Source organism: Sceloporus occidentalis, unplaced genomic scaffold (assembly GCF_023333645.1).
Source record: "Sceloporus occidentalis isolate IW3139 unplaced genomic scaffold, rSceOcc1.0.p SCAF_22, whole genome shotgun sequence".
Taxonomy (NCBI): Eukaryota; Metazoa; Chordata; class Lepidosauria; order Squamata; family Phrynosomatidae; genus Sceloporus; species Sceloporus occidentalis.
In genome coordinates this window covers 15,239,960-15,258,353 of record NW_028317002.1, presented here as the reverse complement: position 1 = coordinate 15,258,353, position 18,394 = coordinate 15,239,960, and the positions used below count along the sequence as shown (strand labels likewise).

At 45.7% G+C, this 18,394-nt stretch overlaps 2 non-coding genes across 2 annotated transcripts; both read right to left on the bottom strand.

Annotated features, from left to right (window-relative positions):
* Positions 1 to 5,392: 5,392 nt before the first annotated feature.
* On the bottom strand, positions 5,393 to 5,464 carry TRNAD-GUC (transfer RNA aspartic acid (anticodon GUC)). The gene has a single exon. It is a non-coding gene; the product is annotated as a tRNA-Asp (tRNA).
* A 1,010-nt stretch (positions 5,465 to 6,474) lies between these two features.
* Positions 6,475 to 6,546, bottom strand: TRNAD-GUC (transfer RNA aspartic acid (anticodon GUC)). The gene has a single exon. It is a non-coding gene; the product is annotated as a tRNA-Asp (tRNA).
* Between the last annotated feature and the right edge of the window lie 11,848 nt (positions 6,547 to 18,394).

Below are 18,394 nucleotides of genomic sequence, written 5' to 3'. Positions count from 1 at the left end.
AGCTTGTGAAAAAGAGGACGAGTGCTAGTTAGAGATCTTACCATATCTCCCGGCATAGGCAATCAGGCTTGCGAGACGTATTTAATGCTATCCATCCGCAACAGATTCAGAGGTGGACAGCGCAGAGTAAAGAGTTTACTCTATACTAAGGAGGACTAACTGCAAGCACGTGCTCCAAAAAGCCCTAAATCCTGTATCAGTAGCTTTCCTTAGCCAGATGCAACGTGCTTATGGGACAAGGTTTGCAAGTTGCAACAGCTCATGTTAAGACTGTGCTGAAAAGAGAGAAAAGAAGCAACAGGACCATACGGGGATTGAACCTGCGACCTTGGCATTATTATTTCCAGTACAATTAGTTGAAAATTTGGATTGTCATCAAAAGGGAATCAACTAAAGGACTTACCTCGCCACTACATTTTGTACCAACTTCGCACCTTTTAAGACTATACTGAAAGGAGAGAATAGAAGTGACTGGCTTGTACCGGGATGGAACTCGCGACCTTGCCATTATTATTTCCCGTACAAGTGCCCAAAAATTTGTATTGTCATCATCAAAAAAGCTACTAATGGACAAGCTGTATCGTTAAAAAGGTAAAGGGTCTCTACCCCCGGGCTTGCCCCAGCTTGTGAAAAAGAAGACGAGTGCTAGTCAGAGACACCTTACCATATCTCCCGCCATAGGCAATCAGGCTTGCGAGACGTATTTAATACTATCCATGCGCAACAGATTCAGAGGTGGACAGCGCAGAGTAAGAAGTTTACTCTATACTAAGGAGGACTAACTGCAAGCACGTGCTCCAAAAAGCCCTAATTCCTGTATCAGTAGCTTACCTTAGCCAGATGCAACGTGCGTACAGGACAAGGTTTGCACGTTGCAACAGCTCATGTTAAGACTGTGCTGAAAAGAGAGAAAAGAACCAACAGGACCATACGGGGATTGAACCCGCGACCTTGGCATTATTATTTCCATTACAATTGCTTGAAAATTTAGATTGTCATCAAAAGGGAATCAACTAAAGGACTTACCTCGCCACTACGTTTTGTACCAACTTCCTTCCGCTGGAAAGCGCAGACTAACTGCAAGCACGTGCTCCAAAAAGCCCTAAATCCTGTATCAGTAGCTTTCCTTAGCCAGATGCAACATGCGTACGGGACAAGGTTTGCACATTGCAACAGCTCATGTTAAGACTGTGCTGAAAAGAGAGAAAAGAAGCAACAGGACCATACGGGGATTGAAGCTGCGACCTTGGCATTATTATTTCCAGTACAATTGCTTGAAAATTTGGATTGTCATCAAAAGGGAATCAACTAAAGGACTTACCTCGCCACTACATTTTGTACCAACTTCGCACCTTTTAAGACTATACTGAAAGGAGAGAATAGAAGTGACTGGCTTGTACCGGGATGGAACTCGCGACCTTGCCATTATTATTTCCCGTACAAGTGCCCAAAAATTTGTATTGTCATCATCAAAAAAGCTACTAATGGACAAGCTGTATCGTTAAAAAGGTAAAGAGTCTCTACCCCCGGGCTTGCCCCAGCTGGTGAAAAAGAGGATGAGTGCTAGTCAGAGACACCTTACCATATCTCCCGCCATAGGCAATCAGGCTTGCGAGACGTATTTAATACTATCCATGCGCAACAGATTCAGAGGTGGACAGCGCAGAGTAAGAAGTTTACTCTATACTAAGGAGGACTAACTGCAAGCACGTGCTCCAAAAAGCCCTAATTCCTGTATCAGTAGCTTACCTTAGCCAGATGCAACGTGCGTACAGGACAAGGTTTGCACGTTGCAACAGCTCATGTTAAGACTGTGCTGAAAAGAGAGAAAAGAACCAACAGGACCATACGGGGATTGAACCCGCGACCTTGGCATTATTATTTCCATTACAATTGCTTGAAAATTTAGATTGTCATCAAAAGGGAATCAACTAAAGGACTTACCTTGCCACTACGTTTTGTACCAACTTCCTTCCGCTGGAAAGCGCAGACTAACTGCAAGCACGTGCCCCAAAAAGCCCTAAATCCTGTTGCAGTAGCTTTCCTTAGCTAGATGCAACGTGTGTACGGGACAAGGTTTGCACGTTGCAACAGCTCATGTTAAGACTGTGCTGAAAAGAGAGAAAAGAAGCAACAGGACCATACGGGGATTGAACCTGCGACCTTGGCATTATTATTTCCAGTACAATTGCTTGGAAATTTGGATTGTCATCAAAAGGGAATCAACTAAAGGACTTACCTCGCCACTACGTTTTGTACCAACTTCCTTCTGCTGGAAAGCGCAGAGTAAGGATTTTACTCTTACAATCGGAATTGGGGTTTCATTTGCAAAGCTGGAAATCCAGCAGAGCAATCAAAAGCACTAATGGAAGGCCTCCCCGTCAGGGAATCGAACCCCGGTCTCCCGCGTGACAAGCGGGGATACGCACCACTATACTAACGAGGACTAGCTGTGGGTGTGGCTGCTCCCGAAAGCCCTAAAACCTGTATCAGTGACTTTCGTTAGACAGATTTAAAGAGAGTCTGGTGCAAGGTTTGTACACTGCAAAAGCTCACGCACATTTTAAGACTGTATTGAAAGGAGAGAATAGAAGTGACTGGCTTGTACCGGGATGGAACTCGCGACCTTGCCATTATTATTTCCCGTACAAAAATTTGTATTGTCATCATCAAAAAAGCTACTAATGGACAAGCTGTATCGTTAAAAAGGTAAAGGGTCTCTACCCCCGGGCTTGCCCCAGCTTGTGAAAAAGAGGACGAGTGCTAGTTAGAGATCTTACCATATCTCCCGGCATAGGCAATCAGGCTTGCGAGACGTATTTAATGCTATCCATCCGCAACAGATTCAGAGGTGGACAGCGCAGAGTAAGAAGTTTACTCTATACTAAGGAGGACTAACTGCAAGCACGTGCTCCAAAAAGCCCTAAATCCTGTATCAGTAGCTTTCCTTAGCCAGATGCAACGTGCGTACGGGACAAGGTTTGCACGTTGCAACAGCTCATGTTAAGACTGTGCTGAAAAGAGAGAAAAGAAGCAACAGGACCATACGGGGATTGAACCTGCGACCTTGGCATTATTATTTCCAGTACAATTGCTTGAAAATTTGCATTGTCATCAAAAGGGAATCAACTAAAGGACTTACCTCGCCACTACGTTTTGTACCAACTTCCTTCCGCTGGAAAGCGCAGAGTAATTATTTTACTCTTACAATCGGTATTTGGGTTTCATTTGCAAAGGTGGAACTCCAGCAGAGCAATCAAAAGCGCTAAAAGAAAGCCTCCCCATCGGGGAATCGAACCCCGGTCTCCCGCGCGACAGGAAGGGATACTCACCACTATACTAACGAGGACTAGCTGTGGGTGCACTTGCTCCTGAAAGCCCTAAAAGCTGTATCAGTGACTTTCGTTAGATTTAAAGAGTGTGTGGTGCAAGGTTTGTACACTGCAAAAGCTCACGCACCTTTTAAGACTGTACTGAAAGGAGAGAATAGAAGTGACTGGCTTGTACCGGGATGGAACTCGCGACCTTGCCATTACTATTTCCCGTACAATTGCCTAAAAATTTGTATTGTCATCATCAAAAAAGCTACTAATGGACAAGCTGTATCGTTAAAAAGGTAAAGAGTCTCTACCCCCGGGCTTGGCCCAGCTTGTGAAAAAGAGGACGAGTGCTAGTCAGAGAGACCTTACCATATCTCCCGCCATAGGCAATCAGGCTTGCGAGACGTATTTATTACTATCCATCCGCAACAGATTCAGAGGTGGACCGCGCAGAGTAAGAAGTTTACTCTATACTAAGGAGGACTAAGTGCAAGCACGTGCTCCAAAAAGCCCTAAATCCTGTTGCAGTAGCTTTCCTTAGTCAGATGCAACGTGCGTACGGGACAAGGTTTGCACGTTGCAACAGCTCATGTTAAGACTGTGCTGAAAAGAGAGAAAAGAACCAACAGGACCATACGGGGATTGAACCTGAGACCTTGGCATTATTATTTCCAGTACAATTGCTTGGAAATTTGGATTGTCATCAAAAGGGAATCAACTAAAGGACTTACCTTGCCACTACGTTTTGTACCAACTTCCTTCCGCTGGAAAGCGCAGACTAACTGCAAGCACGTGCTCCAAAAAGCCCTAAATCCTGTTGCAGTAGCTTTTCTTAGCCAGATGCAACGTGCGTACGGGACAAGGTTTGCACGTTGCAACAGCTCATGTTAAGACTGTGCTGAAAAGAGAGAAAAGAAGCAACAGGACCATACGGGGATTGAACCTGCGACCTTGGCATTATTATTTCCAGTACAATTGCTTGGAAATTTGGATTGTCATCAAAAGGGAATCAACTAAAGGACTTACCTCGCCACTACGTTTTGTACCAACTTCCTTCTGCTGGAAAGCGCAGAGTAAGGATTTTACTCTTACAATCGGTATTAGGGTTTCATTTGCAAAGCTGGAAATCCAGCAGAGCAATCAAAAGCACTAATGGAAGGCCTCCCCGTCAGGGAATCGAACCCCGGTCTCGCGCGTGACAGGCGGGGATACGCACCACTATACTAACGAGGACTAGCTGTGGGTGTGGCTGCTCCCGCAAGCCCTAAAACCTGTATCAGTGACTTTCGTTAGACAGATTTAAAGAGTGTCTGGTGCAAGGTTTGTACACTGCAAAAGCTCACGCACATTTTAAGACTGTATTGAAAGGAGAGAATAGAAGTGACTGGCTTGTACCGGGATGGAACTCGCGACCTTGCCATTATTATTTCCCGTACAATTGCCCAAAAATTTGTATTGTCATCATCAAAAAAGCTACTAATGGACAAGCTGTATCGTTAAAAAGGTAAAGGGTCTCTACCCCCGGGCTTGCCCCAGCTTGTGAAAAAGAGGACGAGTGCTAGTTAGAGATCTTACCATATCTCCCGGCATAGGCAATCAGGCTTGCGAGACGTATTTAATGATATCCATCCGCAACAGATTCAGAGGTGGACAGCGCAGAGTAAGAAGTTTACTCTATACTAAGGAGGACTAACTGCAAGCACGTGCTCCAAAAAGCCCTAAATCCTGTATCAGTAGCTTTCCTTAGCCAGATGCAACGTGCGTACGGGACAAGGTTTGCACGTTGCAACAGCTCATGTTAAGACTGTGCTGAAAAGAGAGAAAAGAACCAACAGGACCATACGGGGATTGAACCTGCGACCTTGGCATTATTATTTCCAGTACAATTGCTTGAAAATTTGCATTGTCATCAAAAGGGAATCAACTAAAGGACTTACCTCGCCACTACGTTTTGTACCAACTTCCTTCCGCTGGAAAGCGCAGAGTAATTATTTTACTCTTACAATCGGTATTGGGGTTTCATTTGCAAAGGTGGAACTCCAGCAGAGCAATCAAAAGCGCTAAAAGAAAGCCTCCCCGTCGGGGAATCGAACCCCGGTCTCCCGCGTGACAGGCGGGGATACTCACCACTATACTAACGAGGACTAGCTGTGGGTGCAATTGCTCCTGAAAGCCCTAAAAGTTGTATCAGTGACTTTCGTTAGATTTAAAGAGTGTGTGGTGCAAGGTTTGTACACTGCAAAAGCTCACGCACCTTTTAAGACTGTACTGAAAGGAGAGAATAGAAGCGACTGGCTTGTACCAGGATGGAACTCGCGACCTTGCCATTATTATTTCCAGTACAATTGCTTGAAAATTTGGATTGTCATCAAAAGGGAATCAACTAAAGGACTTACCTCGCCACTACGTTTTGTACCAACTTCGCACCTTTTAAGACTGTACTGAAAGGAGAGAATAGAAGTGACTGGCTTGTACCGGGATGGAACTCGCGACCTTGCCATTACTATTTCCCGTACAATTGCCTAAAAATTTGTATTGTCATCATCAAAAAAGCTACTAATGGACAAGCTGTATCGTTAAAAAGGTAAAGAGTCTCTACCCCCGGTCTTGCCCCAGCTTGTGAAAAAGAGGATGAGTGCTAGTCAGAGAGACCTTACCATATCTCCCGCCATAGGCAATCAGGCTTGCGAGACGTATTTATTACTATCCATCCGCAACAGATTCAGAGGTGGACCGCGCAGAGTAAGAAGTTTACTCTATACTAAGGAGGACTAAGTGCAAGCACGTGCTCCAAAAAGCCCTAAATCCTGTTGCAGTAGCTTTCCTTAGCCAGATGCAACGTGCGTACGGGACAAGGTTTGCACGTTGCAACAGCTCACGTTAAGATTGTGCTGAAAAGAGAGAAAAGAACCAACAGGACCATACGGGGATTGAACCTGCGACCTTGGCATTATTATTTCCAGTACAATTGCTTGGAAATTTGGATTGTCATCAAAAGGGAATCAACTAAAGGACTTACCTCGCCACTACGTTTTGTACCAACTTCCTTCTGCTGGAAAGCGCAGAGTAAGGATTTTACTCTTACAATCGGTATTGGGGTTTCATTTGCAAAGCTGGAAATCCAGCAGAGCAATCAAAAGCACTAATGGAAGGCCTCCCCGTCAGGGAATCGAACCCCGGTCTCCCGCGTGACAGGCGGGGATACTCACCACTATACTAACGAGGACTAGGTGTGGGTGCGGCTGCTCCCGAAAGCCCTAAAACCTGTATCAGTGACTTTCGTTAGATTTAAAGAGTGTGTGGTGCAAGGTTTGTACACTGCAAAAGCTCACGCACCTTTTAAGACTGTACTGAAAGGAGAGAATAGAAGCGACTGGCTTGTACCGGGATGGAACTCGCGACCTTGCCATTATTATTTCCAGTACAATTGCTTGAAAATTTGGATTGTCATCAAAAGGGAATCAACTAAAGGACTTACCTCGCCACTACGTTTTGTACCAACTTCCTTCCACTGGAAAGCGCAGACTAACTGCAAGCACGTGCTCCAAAAAGCCCTAAATCCTGTATCAGTAGCTTTCTTTAGCCAGATGCAACGTGCGTACGGGACAAGGTTTGCAAGTTGCAACAGCTCATGTTAAGACTGTGCTGAAAAGAGAGAAAAGAAGCAACAGGACCATACGGGGATTGAACCTGCGACCTTGGCATTATTATTTCCAGTACAATTGCTTGAAAATTTGGATTGTCATCAAAAGGGAATCAACTAATGGACTTACCTCGCCACTACGTTTTGTACCAACTTCCTTCCGCTGGAAAGCGCAGAGTAAGGATTTTACTCTTACAATCGGTATTGGGGTTTCATTTGCAAAGGTGGAAATCCAGCAGAGCAATCAAAAGCACTAAAGGAAGGTATTCTGTCTCCACATGAATGCGAATGAAGGTGTAACTGGTAGTGGCTGTGTGACTTTCCTACCTTCGTGTCCAAGCAGTGGAGCAGACAGGACCGGCAAAAGCTCAGGTTAGAAGGATACACGTAGACACGGTGATTTGAATCAATGTGGGTTTATTTGACCCAAAATACAAACATTGGTATAATACTGAAATGACCTTGGTGTTGTCTGTTGATATCTTTCCTGAGGCTAACTGCTGGTCAAAAAACTGATGCCTTACGAGCCCGAGTGATGAATGTCCAGTCACACAGAAAGCAGATCCCTCACACAAGGGTTGCAGGAAGTGACATGGACCCAGGCTCCTGAAAACACGCCCAGCAAAGGAAAGCTTTATTAACAAGAACAGAGGCGTGCAGCATACAAATTCTGGCCAGCAGATGGCAGCAAAACGACCATACATAGAAACAATATGGTGATGGAAGAACCGATAATATGGTGGACAGTTAAATAAATATGAGAACAGTACAGAAGACAGCACACTCCCCGTCTGAAATTCCCAAGGGAATTTCACTATGAGTAATTTCCAAAAAATATATGGAACAAACCTGTAACAAACATGTTAGAATAAAACAGGAAACATTACAACATAGTCCTGTTTCAAACTTGGAATGGAGAAGATCCACAAAATTCAAGTTCAGTTCTGTTTATCCTGCAGGGATGTTCTCGATGGGTAGTATCATAATAAGTTCGTTAATTGGCCTTGCAAACGTTTTATGCTCACCCTTTCTGAAGATAGTCAACTCCACCTTCCGGACCCTGCCATCTTTGCTAGGAAAAACCTTTGTAATAAGTCCCATAGGCCAGTGAATCCGTTCGGTTTGTTGCTCCTTCATCAACACGAGGTCTCCTTCTTTCAAGTTTGGTTTGTGGTGTTGCCATTTTCTTCTTCCTTGAAGAATCACAAGATACTCCTTTCACCACCTGTTCCAGAAGTAATCCGCTAGGTATTGTACACGTTTCCATTGTTTCTGGTAGATGTTCGCATGGGTAAATTCTTTACTAGGTATTAGCGTATCCTCCGTTTTTTGGGTAAGGAGAATAGCAGGAGTCAGTACAGTTGGTGTTTCAGGATCCATCGACACTGGCACAAGTGGTCTTGAATTGATTATGTCTGAAACTTCAGCGAGAAGGGTGACTAGGGTCTCATGTGTGAGCCTTGAAGAGTTTACATCCATTAACATAGAATTCAAGATGCTGCGTGAGATCCCGATCATCCTCTCCCAGGAGCCCCCCATGTGGGAACTATGAGGAGGATTGAAAATCCAAGTGCAACCTTTCTCTGCCAACTGATCTTGAGTGGGCTTGGTATCGATGTTCAGTTCTTTACTTGCTCTGATGAAGTTTCCTCCGCGGTCAGACCTCAACTGTTTCGCTGGTCCTCTGATTGCGAAGAACCGTCTTAAGGCATTAATAAGGCTGGATGTGTCCATGGATTCTATCACCTCTATGTGAACGGCACGCACACTCATGCAAGTGAATAGTACAGCCCAACGCTTACTGTTTGCGTGACCGCCACGGGTCCTGCGTGCAGACACCATCCATGGCCCGAAAATGTCTAGGCCAACGTAGGTGAATGGTGGCTCTGTACATAGTCTATCCACAGGCAAGTCAGCCATTTGTTGGTATAGTTGTTTTCCTCTTGCTTTACGACAGTGCACGCAGTCGTGAAGTATTTGGGCCACACGTTTTTTCATACCTATAATCCAAAGGCCTGCAGACCGTAACCTGCCCTCAGAGATTTGTCTGCCTTGGTGTTCAGCCTTTTCGTGGTGGTGTCGGATCAGCAAGACAGTGATATGATGTTTGCTGGGAATGATGAGAGGATTTTGTTCTGCAACTCCTAGGTGGGCTTGATTCAAACGACCACCGACTCTCAGCAAGCCAGAACCGTCCATAACTGGATTTAAATTGGCAAGAGGGCCTTTTATTGGAATCCGCTGTTTGTTGTACAAGCACTTCCATTCTAGGTTGAATTCTTCCTGATGGACATGGCGTATTATGAGGGACTCACTATGAGAGATATCTTCAGCAGAGAGGGGTTTATGACAGACGTGTCAACCATGACAATCCTTATCTTGTTGAGAACTGTGATAACATCTCGCAATGTGCACTAACCTAGCGATAGTTCTGACGAGTCTCATCCAACAGGAGAAACGCTGGAAGCGCTGACAACCGAGGCTGGAGGTTTGCTTTATTCCAGTAACTAATGCACTAACTTCAGCGCGGATTTCTGGATCATTATCCGGATCCTGGATGCTGAAAACTTCCTGTACACATTCGTCCCTCTGTCTCAACAGAAACTCCGGACCTGTAAGCCAAGAAGAGTTAATAAAGGAACCTATAGACATCGGCCTAGTGGCGTGGTCTGCTGGATTAAAGTTGGATGGCACATAGTGCCATTGTTCAGGTTTTGAAGACCTCCTGATTCTCTCTATGCGGTTACTGACGTACACATAAAATCGTTTAGTCCGATTATAAATGTAACCTAAAACGACCTTACTGTCCGTGTAATACTGGACCTCTTCTATGTCGACACCCAGTTCTTGTTGTATGAAGTCTGCAATCTCCACTGCTAACACAGTCCCACAGAGTTCAAGTCTGGGAATAGTATGATCAGGCTTGGGAGCCAACTTAGCCTTACCAAAGACGAATCCAATGTGACTTTGTTTGTTGAGTTCTGTCACCTTCAGATAGGCAACCGCTGCAATGGCTTCCGTGGAGGCGTCTGAGAACACGTGGAGTTCTTTCTTTATGCTAGAGGTAGATGAGGTTTTGACATAGCATCTCGGGATGTGGATCTCATCCAAGGCACACAAACATTGTTTCCAGGCTTCCCATTTTTGCTCTTTATCAGAAGGAAGTGGGGTATCCCAATCCTTGACGGTTTCAGAAAGTTGTCTCAGTAGGGATCTACCTTGTATGGTGATGGGCGCTACAAATCCCAGCGGATCAAATAGGCTGTTCACCACTGATAGGACACCACGTTTTGTGAATGGCTTGTCTGCACAACTTATTTGAAAACCGAAGGAGTCGGCCGAGAGATCCCACCTGAGGCCCAAGCTCCTCTGCACAGGTGGACTGCCCAGTCCCAGGTTAATGTCCTTGAATCCAGGTGCATGATCACCTGACTCGAAGGCTCTCATTACGGCCAGGCTGTTTGAAGCAATTTTGTGTAGTCTAAGTTTAGCTTGGTACAACATTCTTTGAGTCCTCTTGAGCAGACTGATAGCCGCTTCTTCAGTCGGTAGTGATTTGAGTCCGTCATCTACGTAGAAGTCCTTTTCTACAAAGTCTCTTGCGTCTGCTCCATACTCGGACTCTCCTTCTAATGCAGTTCTCCGAAGGCCGTAAGTTGCTACGGCAGGTGAAGGGCTGTTTCCAAATACATGCACCCTCATTCGATACTCCACCATCTTTGCATTGGTGTCATTGTCCTTGTACCACAGAAACCTGAGGAAATTCCGGTGGTCCTCTCTGACTACGAAACAGTGGAACATCTGTTCAATGTCGGCAGTGATGGCGACAGGCTCTTTCCTGAACCTCATCAGCACTCCTACTAAGTTATTTGTCAGATTGGGACCTGTGAGAAGAACATCATTTAGAGATACACCTTGATGTTTGGCGCTTGAATCGAAAACAACCCTAATTTGATTAGGTTTCCATTGATGATACACTCCGAATGAAGGCAAGTACCAGCACTCTTCGTTCTTCCTTAAGGATGGAGCTGTTTCTGCGTGGTTGTTACGGAATATTTTATCCATAAAGGCGACAATGTGTTTTCTCATTTCAGGCTTCCTGTTCATGGTACGCTGAAGAGAGTTAAATCTAGACAGAGCTTGTTCCAGATTGTTAGGGAGTCTTAGCCTGGTAGCTCGGAAGGGTAATGGAGAAACCCAGTGATCGGTTTCGTCTTTAAAGGACTCTCTGTCCATTATATGGTTGTATGAAAGACTGATCTCCCCAAGTCTTCGGCAAAGAAGGGAGAAATTATGTCAGGTGGCTGTATGAGGTCTGGAGACTTCTCTTTCACCTCATAGTGATGAGGACACGGCTTAATGCAAGTTGTGCGTCCATCTCCACGCACATAAGTCTTGAAGGAGTCAATTCCTGGTTGATCTAAGCATACGTTCCCTATGACTACCCATCCCAAGTCCAGTCTCTGGGCGTATGGTGCATAGTCGGGACCATTACATTGTTGACGCACCTTGTGTACCCTTAGATTGTCTCTGCCGAGCAGGAGTAGAATCTCGGCGTTGATGTCCATAGGTGGGATAAGGCTGGCTAGGTGCCTTAGGTGTGGTTGGTGAAATGCAACTTCTGGGGTAGGAATCTCATCCCTATGGTTGGGTATTTGGTCGCATCCGATCAGCGTCGGTAGGGGTATTTCGGTATCCCCATTGATAGGAGAAGCAATGAATCCTTGTGCCCTTCTGCCGCTAGTCTCTATGCGGCCCGAGCAGGTGTTTAAGGTGTAGGGTTCTGATGGTCCTTTGATTCCAAAGGCTTCAAAGAATTTAGGTCCCGCTAGGGACCGGTTACTTTGGTCGTCGATGATGGCATACATTCTTACTGCCTTTTCTGGTTGTCCGTCTGGGTAAACCTTGATTAGGCATAGTCGGGCACAACATTTCTCACTCTGACTCTCCCCACATACTTCCAAGCATGAGCAGGAAACAGCTGTGGCGGTGTTGGCGTGATTCTGGGGCTCCCCGCCATGACTTGGAGCGGGGCTAATGGCGACTGCAGCCGGTGAGTCCCTGGCGAGTGGGGTTGGGTGCATAGCTGAGGCATGTCTTTCGCTATGACACTCTTCACACTTGATGGCAGATTTACAGTCCTTGGCCATGTGCTCCAATGAAGCGCAGCATCTGAAACATACCCCAAGCTCGGTGAGGACTTTCTTGCGCTCCTGTATGGTTTTGGATCTAAACCCTCTGCATTTGTTCAGTGAGTGTGGTTTTTTTATGAATGGGACATTCACGATTGAAGGACTTGTTTCCTAATGAGGTAGTGTACTGTTTTCCCGTGGGTACTGCAGGTGATGGTAGGTTAGTCTTTCTAACGCTCACGCTGCTCTTAAAGTCTCTGTGTTTATGCATGACACTTTGAAACCCTGATGATGACGTCGCTGAGGCTATAGTGTTGGACCCCAGGAAGTCAAGGCTGGGGTCATTCCTCATCTGGGACTGTTCATCGATGAACCTACAGAAATGAATAAATGGGGGAAAGGTGACGTCATGTGCTCTTTTGTACCTTGAGACCGACGCTGCCCACTTCTCTTGCAGACCGTATGGTAGCTTCACAACAATTGGGTTCACTCCATGCGCTGTATCCAGGTAGCACAGCCCAGTCAAACGAGGGTCTCTTTTGGCTAGCTCCAGTTCCATGAGCAGATCACTTAAGTCCTGAAGCTTATGGACTTCCTTGAGATTGATCTTTGGGATGTTTTGCAGTCTCTGGAATAGGGCCTTCTCTATCGCTTCTGCACTACCAAAGGTCCGTTCAAGTCTCTGCCAGGCGGCAGCGAGACCTGCTTCTGCTTGTCCCACATAGACAGTTCTGAGGCTCTTGATACGATTTGTAGAGCCTGGGCCCAACCATTTGATCATGAGGTCAAGTTCTTGCTCTACGGTTAGGTTGAGGTTGGCAATGGCGGCTTTGAAGGTTGCTTTCCAGGCTCTATAGCTCTCTGCACGGTCATCGAACTTTGAAAGACTGGTGTTGATTAGCTCTCTGCTCACCATAAACCTGGCGAACTCAGACATATCTGATTTCTCACTGCTTGTTGCCATGACAACTTGTGATGCCCCTGGGGCGTATGGGTTGCTTGGCGTGAAAGGGTGAGACGCTACCGGGTAGAATGATGTTGCTGCAGGGTTGAGCCGTGGTTTAGCCTCTGTAGATTCTGATGACTGCTGCTTGAGCTGTGGAGGTAGGCCAGAAAGCACCTGATCTTGCTGTAATAACTGTCCTTGAGTGGGCACATCCGGGTGACAGTTATTAGCTTGCTCGGGTGCTGTGGGTGGCACTAGCACCGTAGGTAAAGCTGGTTCGGAGGTTTCAGTGTTGTCGACTTGTACAGTACTGGAAATAAGGGGTGGCACGGGTAACTGTTTCAGCACATAGTCACTGGTGCGATCGACTGGATCGTCCATTTCCTGTGGTAGCGAGCAGACTGGATCAAGACCTTGGCTCAATGCTTGCTCAAGTATTCTTACTTTGGCTAACGCAATTTCCTCATCCATCTCTGATTCAAAAATCTTTATCCGAGCTTCTGCTTCTGCCTTTGCAAGAGCTGTTTTCTCAATGAAGGTACGTCTCGCCTTGGATTGTTCTGCATTTATGCGGGCCTCTATTATTCTGTCACTCATGGCTGAGCTTCTAGAGCGCGATGATCTGTATGACCGGGAGGAATGTTTAGATGAATTTGATCTGTGTGATCTAGTTTCCTGCATATGAGAGATATGGAGTTCCGCTTTATCTTTAACATCCTGCACCATGGCGTCTCTTTCTCTGTCTAATGATTCTGCCTTGCTCAGTTCTGATGAGGCTTCATCGATATTAGAGTCTCTTAGAAAGGTTATATACCTTGTGGATAGTCCCTTGTAGCTTTCATAAGCTGTGTTCAGCCGTCCAACGGCGACTTGTAAGCTGGCAGCACCACCTGAGGAGGATTTAAGTCCTGACATGAGGGAGGAAACCCGTTCCCATTGCTCTTCCAGGTTATCACATAGCTCATCTTTCATGGTGTGATAGTTTTCAATGACCTTTATCGTCGGTTTAAGAGAGCGTCTTGGTCGTGCGTCTTGGTCTGCTGGAAGCGTGGGTTCTGCTTCCTGCTCTTCATAATTATCATTATCAGGTTGCATTTGCTTTGTTTTATCACTGGGGAACTGAGCAGGGTCCTTTTCGGCCATTTTGATTAAAGGTGCGCTATCTCTTTAAGAAAATAAACTTTTGAATTGGGGGCTGAAAATTGCTGCACGGTTCCTATAGGGCACTTGATAAGCTTCCTAAGGTGTTTTGAGTGAATTGCTGGGTTTTTAGAGTTGTGGAGGACGTCCAGGCGAGGGAGTAGATACTGCGGATGCACGTTGATTCCCCTAGGCTTGCCCAGACATGTTCAGTGGCTGGGCAGATTTGCTGCACGTGGGCCTGTTGCTAGGGAGATTCCTGAGTGTGGTACTGGTCACTAAGGCAGTTTTTTGACTGTTCTGTCTCCACATGAAGGCGAATGAAGGTGTAACTGGTAGTGGCTGTGTGACTTTCCTACCTTCGTGTCCAAGCAGTGGAGCAGACAGGAGCGGCAAAAGCTCAGGTTATACGGATACACGTAGACACAGTGATTTGAATCAATGTGGGTTTATTTGACCCAAAATACAAACATTGGTATAATACTGAAATGACCTTGGTGTTGTCTGTTGATATCTTTCCTGAGGCTAACTGCTGGTCAAAAAACTGATGCCTTACGAGCCCGAGTGATGAATGTCCAGTCACACAGAAAGCAGATCCCTCACACAAGGGTTGCAGGAAGTGACATGGACCCAGGCTCCTGAAAACACACCCAGCAAAGGAAAGCTTTATTAACAAGAACAGAGGCGTGCAGCATACAAATTCTGGCCAGCAGATGGCAGCAAAACGACCATACATAGAAACAATATGGTGATGGAAGAACCGATAATATGGTGGACAGTTAAATAAATATGAGAACAGTACAGAAGACAGCACAGAAGGCCTCCCCGTCAGGGAATCGAACTCCCACGTGACCGGCAGGGATACTCACCACTATACTAACGAGGACTAGCGGTGGGTGTGGCCGCTCCCGAAAGCCATAAAACCTGTATCAGTGATTTTCGTTAGAAAGATTTAAAGAGTGTGTGGTGCAAGATTTGTACACTGCAAAAGCTCACGCACCTTTTAAGACTGTACTGAAAGGAGAGAATAGAAGCGACTGGCTTGTACCGGGATGGAACTCGCGACCTTGCCATTATTATTTCCAGTACAATTGCTTGAAAATTTGGATTGTCATCAAAAGGGAATCAACTAAAGGACTTACCTCGCCACTACGTTTTGTACCAACTTCGCACCTTTTAAGACTGTACTGAAAGGAGAGAATAGAAGTGACTGGCTTGTACCGGGATGGAACTCGCGACCTTGCCATTATTATTTCCCGTACAATTGCGCCAAAAATTTGTATTGTCATCATCAAAAAAGCTACTAATGGACAAGCTGTATCGTTAAAAAGGTAAAGAGTCTCTACCCCCGGGCTTGCCCCAGCTTGTGAAAAAGAGGACGAGTGCTAGTTAGAGATACCTTACCATATCTCCCGGCATAGGCAATTAGGCTTGCGAGACGTATTTAATACTATCTATCCGCAACAGATTCAGAGGTAGACAGCACAGAGTAAGAAGTTTACTCTATACTAAGGAGGACTAACTACAAGCACGTGCTCCAAAAAGCGCTAAATCCTGTATCAGTAGCTTTCCTTAGCCAGATACGACGTGCGTACGGGACAAGGTTTGCACGTTGCAACAGCTCATGTTAAGACTGTGCTGAAAAGAGAGAAAAGAACCAATAGGACCATACGGGGATTGAACCTGCGACCTTGGCATTATTATTTCCAGTACAATTGCTTGAAAATTTGGATTGTCATCAAAAGGGAATCAACTAAAGGACTTAACTCGCCACTACATTTTGTACCAACTTCCGTCCGCTGGAAAGCGCATGTATGTAGGTAGTGTGTATCGTGCATTGTAAACCCAATACCAGTTTAACCCACCAAATAACGACACGGAGACCGAAATTGGATAAAGCAGGCCACAGCACAATTTTATTATAAAACCATAAAACACTGTGTTGGCCCAAAACACCATAAACCAATAAGAATAATATACAATACCGATAAATAATAAATACAAATATACAAATATACATAACACATTACCGTAACATATTCAAAACATAACCAACACAGGAACCGAATTAACCCCGTCCTTGCCGGCCTCTCACACTGCACAATCCAGACCACAGGTACTCACCTCCCCCCTCGTCCAAACAAAATTGACAGCTACCTTTCGCTGTCCCACCACCAATGCTAACCACCAGCTGTCCAACAAGCTCGGTGGGCACGTCCAATAAAACACCAGAGGTTAGGGGAGGATTGAGCCTTCCATTACACCAGCATCCAAACTCCATCACTTACCAAAACCAGACCGGCAAGGACACACAAACCGCCAGCTGTGACAAAAGAAAGAAAGTTAGTACACAAGAAATAGGGAGGGAGGGTGGGTGGGAAGCAGGTAAGACTGTTGGCCGTGTCTGTAAAAAAGGACAGTGACCGGGGTCACCCAGAGGGCACCTTATATCACCTAGGGTCTCCCACCCCTCAATTAACATCCCCCAATCAAAACACGGACATGCCCTGAGCATGCACTAACCCACACACATACATGCTCCCTGTCCATTTAGCTACGCTGATTCCCAGGGGCCTGACTAACTGCAAGCACGTGCTCCAAAAAGCCCTAAATCCTGTATCAGTAGCTTTCCTTAGCCAGATGCGACGTACGTACGGGACAAGGTTTGCACGTTGCAACAGCTCATGTTAAGACTGTGCTGAAAAGAGAGAAAAGAAGCAACAGGACCATACGGGGATTGAACCTGCGACCTTGGCATTATTATTTCCAGTACAATTGCTTGAAAATTTGGATTTTATGACAAGACACGGAGGCTCCTATTGCTTAACTCTTTCTTTACTGGATAAAATAGCAGCAAGAAAAAATGAATAAAGGTACAAAGAGAAAAAATATATAGTATAACATGTGACTCCAACAATCAATCCCACAACAGACTGCTTCATAACGCCAAACTCCTCCTCCAAAACTTCCTCTTTCTTTGCTGCTCACTGGAAAGATAAGTATTGCCAGTGCATTCTCTCATATTTTACCATATATATTTGATTTTTTTTTATATAATTCTTCGATATGTGTATTTTCTTATTTTGCTCTATTGCGTATTTCTCCTTCGGCTGACCCCTCTTTCGTATGTAGTGTTTCCTACCTCCAGTGTTACTCTCTCCTTATTGTCAGTTCGTTGTGCTTTTGAGTTTGGTTCTGCCTTGGACTTTAGTTTGTTTGAGTTGTGTCCCTCTTAGACGCGAACCCGACGGCTCCGTTCCGTTTTTCGGCTGTTCGCGGGGTTTTTTTTTCTCTGCCATTCCGGCAATGGACGTGTTACGCGTTCTTCTGCGCATGTGCGAGTCCGCCGTTTCTTCATATTGTGGCTTCGTTTTTCTTCCTCACGAAGCCTGCTGTGACGGCCGTGTTAGCGTTTTCTGATCGTTTTCAGGCGTTTCTACCTATCAGCATCTCTTACACCCTGGTGAACCTGTCTTTGTCTTGCAGTACCGCGTTTTATTACTTTTTTCACAGTTTTTTCCAGGCAGGGGTAAGTTTATTTTAGTAGGTTAGTTTTTTCTTCACATAGGTTCTTATCTTCTAAGCACCTGTTCAGTCATGCATAAAACTTCTAGTGATATGCCTGCTCAGGCAACCAAAAATTTAACCCCTACTGGGGATGTTACTGCTAATGTTTCACCTATGAGTATGGAAGGAGGTGAATCCTCTTCAGGGGCAGGCCTCCACATGGACTTTCAAAAGTCTGTCTCAGAGGCCATTTTGGCAGCCATGGGCTCCATGACCTCCACATTGTCTCACTCAATTTCTCAGGCCCTAAAATCCTCTCATCAAAATGTACCTCAACATACTTCTAGTTTACCACCTGACCATCATTCCTCAGCCCCTCCCACGTTATCAGCACCTAGGAAGGCGCTTGCTAAACGTAAGCATCTTAATCCTCCGACCTCCAGAAATTATATGACTGGCGATGTACATGCCGCCCAAGATGGCGTGATTTCAGCACGCAAACGAGCCTTTCCGCGCCAGGCAGAACGGGCGCGGCGGTGGAAGTGCGCAAAGGCACTCATCGACGTTTCGGATTCGGAGCTTGACTCCGCAGAGGAGGTCTGGTCTGTGTCGGATGTGTCCTCGGCCGAGGATGAGGTTTTGGATGAGGAACCTTTACGTTCCTCGGGGCTAGCATCCCCCACTCTCGAGGACCAAAAGGTCTCTC